The 12275-nt window shown below is 35.2% G+C and overlaps 1 long non-coding RNA gene across 1 annotated transcript in view; it reads right to left on the bottom strand.

The window, feature by feature from the left end:
* LOC123385061 overlaps positions 1 to 11894 on the bottom strand; it is an 83655-nt gene extending 71761 nt beyond the window's left edge. The window contains exon 1 of the long non-coding RNA XR_006597076.1: positions 11763 to 11894. This is a non-coding gene — a long non-coding RNA (uncharacterized LOC123385061). The remainder of the gene's footprint in view (positions 1 to 11762) is intronic.
* Between the last annotated feature and the right edge of the window lie 381 nt (positions 11895 to 12275).

The following is a 12275-nucleotide window of genomic DNA, read 5'->3' as shown; positions in this document are numbered from 1 at the left end:
GATTCAATGAAATCAATCCAAAATGAGGATGTCACATTTGTGAATATTTATGGTCCCACATAGAAGCACCAAACTATATAAATATTAAAAGGCCTAAAGAGAGAAATAGAAAGCAATGCAATTATAACGTAGCTATAGTAATCCAAACACTATGGTAGTTGGGGCACCTGGGTCGCTCAGTTGGTTGAGCATTTACTCTTGATTTTAGCTTGGGTCATGAACCCAGGGCCAGGAAATTGAGCCCCATGTTGAGCTTCACACTGAGCATGGAGCCAGCTTGAGATTCATTCTCTCTCTTTCTCTCTCTCTCTCTCTCTCTCTCTCTCTCTCTCTCTCTCTCCCTCCCTCCCTTCTTCTGCCCCTCTCCCCTGCTCACTCTCTAAAATAAATAAATAAAATTAAAAACAAAAACAAAAATAGCATGGTACTGGTATACAGACACAGATTTATTAAACAGAATAGAGAGCCCAGAAAGAAACCCACACATATATGGTCAATTAACTTACAACAAAAGAGCCAAGGGAAAAAACAGTCTGTTCAACAAACAGTGTTGAGAAAACTGGACAGACACATACAATAGAATGAGACTGGACTCCTTTATTATACCATACAAAAAAATTAACTCAAAATAAAGACTTGAATGTAAGACCTGAAACCATAAATCTCCTAGTAGAAAATAGCTAATAACTTCCTTAAGGTCAATCTTGGCAGAGACCTTTTGGATCTGACACAAAAGGCAACAAAGGAAAAAATAAACAAGTGAGACTGCATCAAATTACTAAGACAAAGGAAACCATCAACAAAATGAAAAGGCAACTTAATGAATGGAAGAAAATATTTGTAAATCGTATCAGATATAAGGGTTAATATCCAAAATATATAAAGAACTCATACAGCTCAATAACAACAACAAAATCCAAAAAAACACAATCTGATTAAAAAATGAGCAGAGGATTAAATACATATGTTTTACAGAATATATACAGATGGCCAACAGGTACATGAAAAGATGTCAACATCATTAATCATCAAGGAAATTCAAATCAAAGCCACAATAAGATATTGTCCCATACCTCTTAGAATTCCTATGTTCAAAAAGACAAGAAATGACAAGTGTTGACATGTATTTGTAGAAAAGAGGACCATTGTGCACTACTGGTGGAAATGTGAATTGGTACAGTCACTATGGAAAACAGTAAGAAAGTTCGTGAAAAAATTAATAAAAGTACCATATGATCAAAATTCCACTTGTAGGTGTTTATTCAAAGAAAACAAAAACAAAAGATATGTTCATTAAATTACTGTTACTATAGCGTGTGTCACCACAAATGGGAATAACCGTTGTCCAACAACAGATGAATGTATAAAAGAAAATGTGGCATATAGGTACAATGGAATATCATTCCACCACAAACAACAATGAAATCTTTCCCAACAAAGGGTGGATCCTTATGACATGCTAAGTAAAAAAACAAACAACAACGAAGCTCATAGATATAAAGTACAAACTGATGGTCACCCCAGGTGGGGGTCAAAATGTACAAATTTCCAGTTGTAACATTAGTCATGGGGATGTGATGTACAGCATTGTGGCTACAGTTAAGACTGTATTGTATATCTGAAAGTTGTTAAGAGAATAAATGTTAAAAGTTCTCATCACAAGAAACAATATTTATTAACTATGTATGGTGATCAATGTTAACTAGAGTTACTGTGGTAATAATTTCAGAATATATACAAATATGAAATAATTATATTGACACCTGAAGCTAATGTTGGATCTTAATTATACCTTAAAAATGAGTTTCCTTAATTATTGCATTGGAAATGTTAACTCCGGTATTATCAATGGCTGAAGCGAGGATTCTCACACTCTGCTGATGCCACTGTAAACTGGCCCATGGCCACTTTTGAGGGCCATTTACTGTTTCTATATCAATTAAAATTCACTATACTCAGCCAGTTTGGACTGTAGCCATTTCAGTTCTCAAAATCAGTCTAGGTAAAATGCATATTTCCAATGAGACATGTAAAATCAGTGCTTTTAGTTGCTTAAATTTGGATTCTAATTACCAGTCAATGGTAAAATAGTTTTTAAAAATTTGATATATCTCTTCAATAAAATATTCAGACATATTTTAAAAGGAAGATATAGATCTTGATATGAACTGTGAGGAAAAGATATCCAAGTAAGATATTTGATCATTCAATTTAACTTGCCTGAGACATTCTTGCCTTATACCTGTTGTCCTGGTAGCCTATGCAGTATAGAATCTTTTCTAAATATTTCATTGTTAACATACTATTAACAGCTGTGTGAAAATAAGCTGACATAGGTTTGGTAGATCTCTACCCCGTGCTTGCTACTTACACTATGGTCTCATCTAGTAATGTGCAAAAAAATGTGTTAGGTAAATAGTGTTTTGACTTTAACATGAGATAAAATTTGAGAGAAATATTCCAGAATAGTATGTAGAGCTGAAAAACAGATTGTTGCCAAAGAGGAGATAGCGACACTTTCATGTGCATCTCAGATGGCGGTGGAAGAAACATTTGATTCTACTGCATTTGCCAGATATAGAGTGCATCAGCTGATTTTTTTTTGTTGTTGAAGGTCAAAATCAGCAAGTGGCATAAAGCCACTGGATCACAATCTGCCAGAATCAGGATAGTAGATAACAAAATATAATCTAAGTGTAAGAGAAAGTATAAGAACCTGAAGCTGAACAGTCCTCCCATAGAGTTTATGAAGACTAGTTTGAACACTTAAGTGTTTATCATTTATTGTCCAATGGTAATCTACAAAAATATAGTATAATGTTTTGTCTTTTTATTTTGCAATGAACCTTTTCATCAGCAATGAGTTAAAAATTAATGTGCATGTTAAATGAAATAGGCACTCAATTATGTTTTTTAAATTTCAAGAAAGTTGATGATGAACCTGTAGCTTGCTGAAAAACATGTAACTTAATATTTTTTAAAGTTTATTTATTTGAGAGAGAGAGAGAGAGAGAGAGAGAGAGAGAGAGAGGCAGAAAGAGACAGAGAGAGAAGGAGAGAGACAGGATCCTAAGCAGGTTCCACACTGTCAGCACAGAACCCAATGTGGGGCTTGAACCCATGAACCATGAGATCATGACCTGAGCCAAAACTGGATGCTTAGTCTACTGAGCTACCCAGGTGCCCACCTTTTTTAGGAAAAGTTTATTTACGGGGCGCCTGGGTGGCGCAGTCGGTTAAGCGTCCGACTTCAGCCAGGTCACGATCTCGTAGTCCGTGAGTTCGAGCCCCGCGTCAGGCTCTGGGCTGATGGCTCAGAGCCTGGAGCCTGTCTCCGATTCTGTGTCTCCCTCTCTCTCTGACCCTCCCCTGTTCATGCTCTGTCTCTGTCCCAAAAAAAATAAATAAACGTTGAAAAAAAATTTAAAAAAAAAAGAAAAAGTTTATTTACTTATTTTTTAAGTGGGGGGGGGGTGCAGAGAAAAAGTGAGAGAGAGAGAGAGAGAGAGAGAAGAAGAAGAAAGTTGATTAATATGTAGCTTGCTCAAAAATATGTAACTTAATATTTTCTTTTATTTGTCATGGAATGATTTGAGAAGACCTAAGTTTTACAGAATCAAAATTTGGTGAAACATTAAAAAGAATCAAAGCTGGGGGCACCTGGGTGGCTCAGTCAGTTAAGCATCTGACTCCTGATTTCAGGTCAGGTCATGATCTCAGGGTTCATGGTCCCTGCGTCAGGCTCTGCTCTGCCGACAGGGAGATTGCTTGGGATTCTAGGTCTCCCATTCGCTCTCTCTCTGCCCCTGCCCTGCACTCACTTGCAAGCATGCGCGCCCTGTATATGTGCCTGCACTCTCTCAAAAAAAATCAATAAACTTTAAAAAAAAAAGAATAAAAGCTGATAGGACTTACTTGGTTAGTTTTTTTTTTTTTTTCTAAAAAAAAACAAATGCTAAAGAGAGTCGGAAAGGTGGTAAGAGACAAAATCCAAGAAAACGTCTGGACTGATGTATTTATACATTTCTGTCTTTAACAGAAATGTGAAAACTTTTTACTCAACTAATTTTACTCTGAATATATGAAGTACATCAGCAAATATAGAAAAATTTCTCAGGAAAAATATAATATATTCTGCAAACATGAGCTAATAAAGATGTTGGCAATTTCAAATTTAACCATAAAATAGAAATTTAAAGATTGTAGGCAACTCAAATAATAAAATAATCAAACCATAGGTACTAACTCCTCACTAAAATGTTTGGTAGAATTCACCTGTGAAGCCATCCAGTACTGAACTTTTGTTCTCCTCAAACCAATCCCCAAAATGTAAGACATTTAAAAGCCTCTATTTATTCTATGAGGTCAGCAGTATCCTGATACCAAAACCAGTGAGACACTACTAAAAAAGACAAGTACAGACCAATATCTCTGATAAACATGAAAGCAAAAATCCTCTATAAAATATTAACAAACCAAACCCAATGATACATTAAAAAATATTTTACCATGATCAATTGGGATTTATTCCTAGGATGCCAGTTTCAATATTCTGAAGTTAATCAATGTGATACATTGCATCAATAAAAAAAATTTAAAAATATGTGATCATCTCAATAGATGCAAAAAAAAAAAAACACTTGACAAAGTACAATATTCATTCATCATAAAAACTCAACAAAATAGCTTTAGAGGGAACATACAACTTAATGTAGGCCATATAAAAAAATCCACAGTTGGGGCACCTGGGTGGTTCAGTTGGTTAAGCGTCCAACTTTGGCTCAGGTCATGATCTCACAGCTCGTGAGGTCAAACCCTGCATCGGGCTCTGTGCTGACAGCTCAGAGCCTAGAGCCTGCTTCAGATTCTGTGTCTCCCTCTCTCTGGCCCTCCCCTACTCATACTCTGTCTTGCCCTCTCAAAATAAATAAAACATTAAAAAAAATCCACAGCTAACATCACACTCAACAGTAAAAAACTGAGAGCATTTTCTCTAAGATCAGGAACAAGACAAGGATGTCCACCATCACCACTTGTATTCAACATAGTACTGGAAATCCTAGACACAACAACGAGAGAATGCAATCTCTATCAAAATACCAACATGCTTCACTGAACTAGAAAAAATACTAAATTTGTATGGAACTCCATATAGCCAAAGCAACCTAGAGAAAGCAGAACAAAGTTGGGGTTACTACAATTCAGATTTCAAGATACACTACAAATTTGTATTAATCAAAACAATATGGTACTGGCACAAAAATACACACATAGATCAGTAGAACAGAGAGCCCAGAAATAAACCTACACTTATATAGTCAATCTACAACAAAGGAGGCAAGAATATACAATGAGGAAAAGATAGTTCCTTCAATAAATGGTGCTAGGAAAATTTTGCAGTGACAAGCAAAAGAATGAAACTGGACCACTTTATTACATTATCTCCAAAAATAAACTCAAAATGGATGAAAGACTTGAATGTAAGACCTAAACCCATAAAATTCCTAGAAGAGAACATAAGCAATAATTTATTTGACAGAGCCTGTAGAAACATTTTTCCAGATATGTCTCCTCAAGCAAGAAAAACAAAAGCAAAAATAAACTGGGATTACATCATAATAAAAAAAATTCCACAGTAAAGGAAATTATCAACAAAATAAAAAGACAACCTACTAAATGGGAGAAGGTATTTACAAATGATATATTCAATAAGGGGTTAATATCCAAAATCTATAAAGAATTTCTACAAGTCAACACCAAAAGAACAAATGATCCATTTAAAAAATAGGCAAGGGATCTGAGTAGAAATTTTCCAAGATATACATATAGCCAACAGACACATGAAAAGATGCTCAACATTATTGGTCATCAAGGAAATGCAAATCAAAATCACAATGCGATATTACCTCACCCCTGTCAGAATGGCTGAATTCAAAAAGAGAATAAGAAGTGATAGTAAGGATGTGAAGAAAAAGAAAAAGAAACTCTTGTGCACTATTGGTAGAAATGCAAATTGGTACAGTTATTGTGGAAAACAATATGGAGGTTCCTCAAAAGGTTAAAATTATAGCTAACATATGATCCAATAATTCCACTACTGGGTATCTACCCAAAGGAAACAAAACCACAAATTCAAAATGTTATATGCACCCCTATGTTTATTGCAGCATTATTTACAATAGCCAAGACAGGGAAGCAACACATGTGCATCCATAAATGAATGGATAAAGAAGATGTAGTGTATACACACACACACACACACACACACACATATATATGTATATATGTGTATATATATGTATATATGTGTGTATATATATATGTGTATATATATATATATATATATATATGTATACACATACACATCCATACACAATGGAATGTTAGGTATAAAAAAATAATGAAATCTACCCATTTACAATGACATGGATGGAGCTAAAGAGTATAATGCTAAGCGAAAACCTTAAAAGATTTCACCAAAAAAACTACTAGAACTTACAAATGAATTCAGTAAAGAAAATTCAGAGGAAGAAATATACCACATGATTTCACTCATATGTGGAATTTAAGAAACAAAACAAGACAAAAAAGATACACTCTTAAATACAGAAAAAAAACTGGAATTGCCAAAGGGAAGGGTGGTGGAGGATGGGTGAAATAGACAAAAGGAATTAAGAATACACTTATCTTGATAAGCACTGAGAAAGTATAGAAATGTTGAACCATTATACTGTAAACCTGAAACTAATATAACACTGTGTGTTAGTTATATTTTAACAAAAATGGTAATTAATATACCCTATTTTTTAAAAAATATATTTTCATATAAATAATATTCTAATAGAAAAATAATTTTTCATAGAATTATCAGTGAGAGGATATTCAAAATATATATGGAAAGAAATGGTTAAATTGCACAAATATGCATCAAGAATACTCTGGTTGGGGACTTTTTTGCTTTTTCAGAAAATTAATGTACATACTCATTTTACTATTACCTCAGAATTATTCTACTTTTTATTTTTTTTTATTTTTTTTTCAACGTTTTTTATTTATTTTTGGGACAGAGAGAGACAGAGCATGAACGGGGGAGGGGCAGAGAGAGAGGGAGACACAGAATCGGAAACCGGCTCCAGGCTCTGAGCCATCAGCCCAGAGCCCGATGCGGGGCTTGAACCCACGGACCGCGAGATCGTGACCTGGCTGAAGTCGGACGCTTAACCGACTGCGCCACCCAGGCGCCCCAGAATTATTCTACTTTTAAAGAAACACTTATGTTTTTAAACATGTAGTTTGAAATTTTTTTTTAATGTTTTATTTATTTTTGAGACACAGAGAGACAGAGCATGAACGGGGGAGGGGCAGAGAGAGGGAAGCACAGAATCAGAAGCAGGCTCCCAGGCTCTGAGCCATCAGCCCAGAGCCTGAAGCGGGCTCGAACTCACGGACCGCGAGATCGTGACCTGAGCTGAAGTTGGACGCTTAACCGACTGAGCCACCCAGGCGCCCCTAAAAATGGATTTTGAATAAAGCTAGTTTACAGGCTCATGGATAAAATAATTTTTTGATCAATAAATACTTTAATTATAAAACATTAAATACTTTAATATTTTCATATTTCTCAAAAGTCTTCTGGTTTGGTTGTCATCTTATGTATAACATAATATTAAATGAAATAAGTTTGTTGTATAAGTGGCATGACACATATAAAAACAAAAAAACTTACTAAAATATAATTCATTTTTGTAATATATTTTCTATTTCTCTATGTAAACATGTACTACACAGACACAATACATAGGAAAATACATATCAAAATATTAAAGGTAGTTATGGGACTGGAGATGGTTGTTTTATGTAAGGTTTGATTGGATAAGTCACTCTGGAATTCAGAAATGATGTCTAGCCTATAATGAAATATTTTAGACACATCAACCCACATTATAAATTATGATTAAATTCAGGTATATGAGTGAAAATGGGCAAATATTCAAGTGTTTAGTAGAGCAAGAATTGTTCAGAGGATTCAGGAGAAAGACACTGAGGCATTAAATGTTAAAGTGAAAAACAATAGTAATATTGTTAGAAAATAGTCATCACAGCTTGTCTATGCATCTAGTCTCAGTGTCAAGTGTACTAGGTAGGTGAAAAGTAATTATTGAAAGAGTAAGTGGATTTTAAGAAGGACCAGAGGAAATTTAAGGGAGGAGAAAGTTTAGAGGGGATAATAATCAAGAAATGTATGCATTAAGTTGTAAACACTTTGGACAGCTCTGATGCTTTATAAAATACTAGAAATTCCTGAATCTTTGAATAGAATCAAATGCATGACATGCAATAAAAATGTTATACTTAATTTTTAATCTGGCTACATCACTGTCCTCCTATAGGGTCTTTCCTCATATGTATTTACATGTATATTTTTGTCTCTTGACTGGACCAATGGGCATGATCCTGTGAATTACAAAAGTGTGAATTACAAGAATGAGTCCTTGTTTTGTCTTCATATGCATATCTATACACATACAAAGAGGGATAGACAGAGAGACTGACAGGGAAAAACCTTGGTTGTACAATAAAAATAAACCAGTTTTTACCTGATTACTTTCAACATTTATCAGCCAGATTGGAATTTAATCATCTGTGGAACGACAAACCACAGATAACAAAAACTATGATTCTTTCTACAGAATTTACCAGTTGGTGAAGAAAAAGAGAAGTTTAATTAATAGAAACTCCTTTAGTTGTACTCCTGTCACTATTGGGTTCACATCTGAAAATTTTCTTATTCAGCTTGAGTGGTGCATACCCCCTAACCAAAATATTTAAAGGTATCTAGATGTCAGTGGTGATAGGCACTTTTCCTTGCTTGTAACCAAGAGAAAGTTAGCCTTGAGTTAAAAACAACAACAACAACTACAACAACTTGTGACACCTGGGTGGTTGAGTGTCAGTCGGTTGAGTGTCAGACTTTGGCTCAGGTCATGATGTTTGAGCAGTTCATGGGTTTGAGCCGGAGTTGGGCTCTGTGCTGACAGCTCAGAGCCTAAAGACTGCTTTGGATTCTGTGTCTTCCTCTCTCTCTCTGCCCCTCCCTGCTCACCTTCGCACGCGTGCTCTCTCACGCTCTCAAAAATAAATGAACATTAAAAAAAAAAGTAAAAATAAACTTATCTACCACATAATAGATTTATAATAAACTTTTTAATACACAATGGGTTTTTAAAGAAAACATGAGTTAAAGGCAAAAAATAAATAATTGGAGCTTTCCTTAAAATATATTTCTTTACCCACTTACTGACTTAGCATAAACATCTGGACAAGTCCTACCTTTCCCATTATTTAAATTAATACAACAAATGTTGAGTGGCTCATGTTGTCTAAGTTTTCATTTCTAATAAGCAGTGGTTCCACCGTACCATGTGAACTTATGACTCTTCATTTAACACAAATTAAATTTGGTTTCTGTCCATGACATTTAATATAAATCTTTGCTTACAGACCTTGATGAATTTTTGTCCCCAAAATACAAATCACTGCCAAATGCTATCACCACATCTGCCACAACAGCATAAAAACTTTCTCTTCCACCTTCGACTAAGCAATAATTCTCAGAGACTCTAGGACACTACTTTTCTTCTGCCTTTTTCTTATTTCCTCTGCATTTGATCCAAAACAGTACTCTTGATACTATTATTTCCTTTTCCTAAAATTATGTTACTTAATTCATTAAATTCTAAAAATGAATATTATAGTGTGTAAGATTCAAATTTTAGTGTTACTTTAAGAGCATGGAGAAGGTATTTATGAAACTATGGCAGGAAGGAATGGTTATTTATCTTTTGTGTCGAACTAGGTTCATTTAACTTTTATTATCAGAAATTTTAAATAAGTTTTTTTCTGTCAAATAGTTGAGTTTTGAGTCTTTTTTTTCTGAGGATGATATAGTCCATTATACATATTTTGGAGTATTTTCTCATCAGATCTTCTGCTCAATGGCTTTAAGCTTAAGCTATGCACTAAGGCATATGTGTTCCAGGGCTTTTTTTCTGGCCTCTGATAAATATGTGATGGCTTAGTTATAGCAGAGAAATACACAAAAAGTTGCAAAGAAAGGATTCTCTCTCTTATGTATTAGGAGATAAATTATATACATAAATCTATATACACTATATTTTTCCCCATGTGCTTTCTCTCTTATCTATTTTTGAAGATTTCCAGGAATACAGGTATAAAATAGGCAGTTGTGACTTGTTGTGTTTTGTTGAAAGCTTGTCATAGTATTTTCAATCCTATAGACTTTCCTATAACTTCTACATACTCAGAAAATAAATTCATCTTACTGTCACAGTCTCCATGAAAACTACTCCAACAGTTTAAATGTTTCTCTCGTTTTGGGGTGGTTATTAAAAAGTTAAAAGAGTTCTAGTGTGTTGCTTTTTATTTTATTATCTTTTTGATTCTTATAGCACTCAATACATCAGGATTGGTTTGACATTTCTATAACAGTAGATAAATTTATATGTGGTTTTCCTGGGGACTCACTCTTCTAAAATTAAATAATGAATCATGTTAATCCATTAATAGATGAAATCACAAGTAATTTTTTTTACCAGTTTTTCATTTTATTGTAGACTCTTTCATTGTAAGAATGTCTTTTCAAAAACAGTAATATTTGCTCATTATTTGACCTTTCAATTGAATATGCAAGTATCTCACCAAAATCATTCAATACTCTTGTGAAATAGGTAAAAACAATTGTAATTACTCTTATTTTTCAAATGGAAAAACTGGTTGAGGAGTTGAGCTCCTGGTTAAAAAACCTGCACGTTATTTTCAGACCTGCTATAATAGGCAATTATAAAGGCTTTATCTGACAGGCCTGTGGAGGAAAGCTGCTCTCTCTACACTAAACTCCACCATAACCCACACATTGCAGTCTGGGAAAGCAGTGGCAACCAGGGTCTCAGGCCCCTCTGGCTGGTCATGATGCTTCCATGTTTACATCCTTAGCACAGGTCCTTTCATTCCAAAGTCTCTTTAGCTGAGGCATTTGGCCAAGGGCCCCTTCTGCAGCCTCTGCTGAGATGGACTATTTTGGGGGTGAGGAGGATAACTTTGAGGACACTTCCCCTTGCTCTGAATCAGTCCCAGTGCTTTCCTCTCCTGGCCTTACTCTTTCATCCTCCCCCTACCCCAAGTTTAGTACTTCAGAGTCCATAAACCTTCCAGAGACTTTTATCCTGGGCATCCTCCACAGTGAAGCGTCCCCACCTTGGTGATGATCCACCCAAGCCTCTACTGATACATCTTTTCTTGGAGGAAAATGAAATGGGGAAGTTGGCCATTCCTCATTCCTCCGGGTTTAGACTCTTGCTTATGTCATTTCAGTAAGTAGAGGCCTGTTTCATTTTTGGTTTGTTGCTTTAATTGCCTACTCCCACACTTGGCCGTTCAGCTCTCTCTCCCAGCTCAGCTGAGCTCCTGGCACTGATGTATACCAATACTACCTCCAAATTCCTGGAATAAGCCTAAATCAAGAGAGTCTGATATTCATAAGAGGAAATGAGTTAATGTTTCTCAGCCTTTTTAATTTAGCATTGCTAAGGTAGACTCTCTATAAAGCTTCCGCTAAAACACGGGAAAATACAATTTTCACCACTAGTTCTCAATAGCATAACAGAGCCTTTGTCCCTTCAGGCTTCTATAATAAAAATACTGTAGACGGAGTGCTTTAAAAACAATAGAAACTTATTTCTTACAGTTTTGGAGGATGGGAAGTCCCGATTTCGAGTGCCAACACCATAGAATGGTGGTGAGAGCCGTCTTCTGTATTTCAGAGCTTCAGACAACCTACTTCTGGTATCCTCACCAAGTGAGACAGGAAGTGAAATCTCAGGTGCCTCTTTTAAAGGCATCAATGCCATTCATTAGGCCTCCACCCTCATGATGTAATCTAATTCTATTACTTGCCAAAGACAACACCTTCTAGGTAGAGGGGTAGGGCTTTAACTTCTACATTTTAGGGAGAAACAGACATTCAGTTCATAACAATGCCTAACATAATGCCTCTTCTCCAACCTAATCCCCTCCCTGCTACACACTTATCTTAGGTTCCCTACTTTTTATGAAAAAAAAAAAAAAAGATACCTTAATGACCAATACCTTGTCTCCATTTTGTCTTAGTCCTGCACTTCAAAAATATGTACTTCAGCTACACGTGCATTTTATTTCCTTTTTCTTAATGTCTAAATAATTCTCCTTTCCCCTTGTGC

This window comes from Felis catus, chromosome B1 (assembly GCF_018350175.1).
Source record: "Felis catus isolate Fca126 chromosome B1, F.catus_Fca126_mat1.0, whole genome shotgun sequence".
NCBI lineage: Eukaryota > Metazoa > Chordata > Mammalia > Carnivora > Felidae > Felis > Felis catus.
This window is presented reverse-complemented; position numbering and strand designations above follow the sequence as displayed.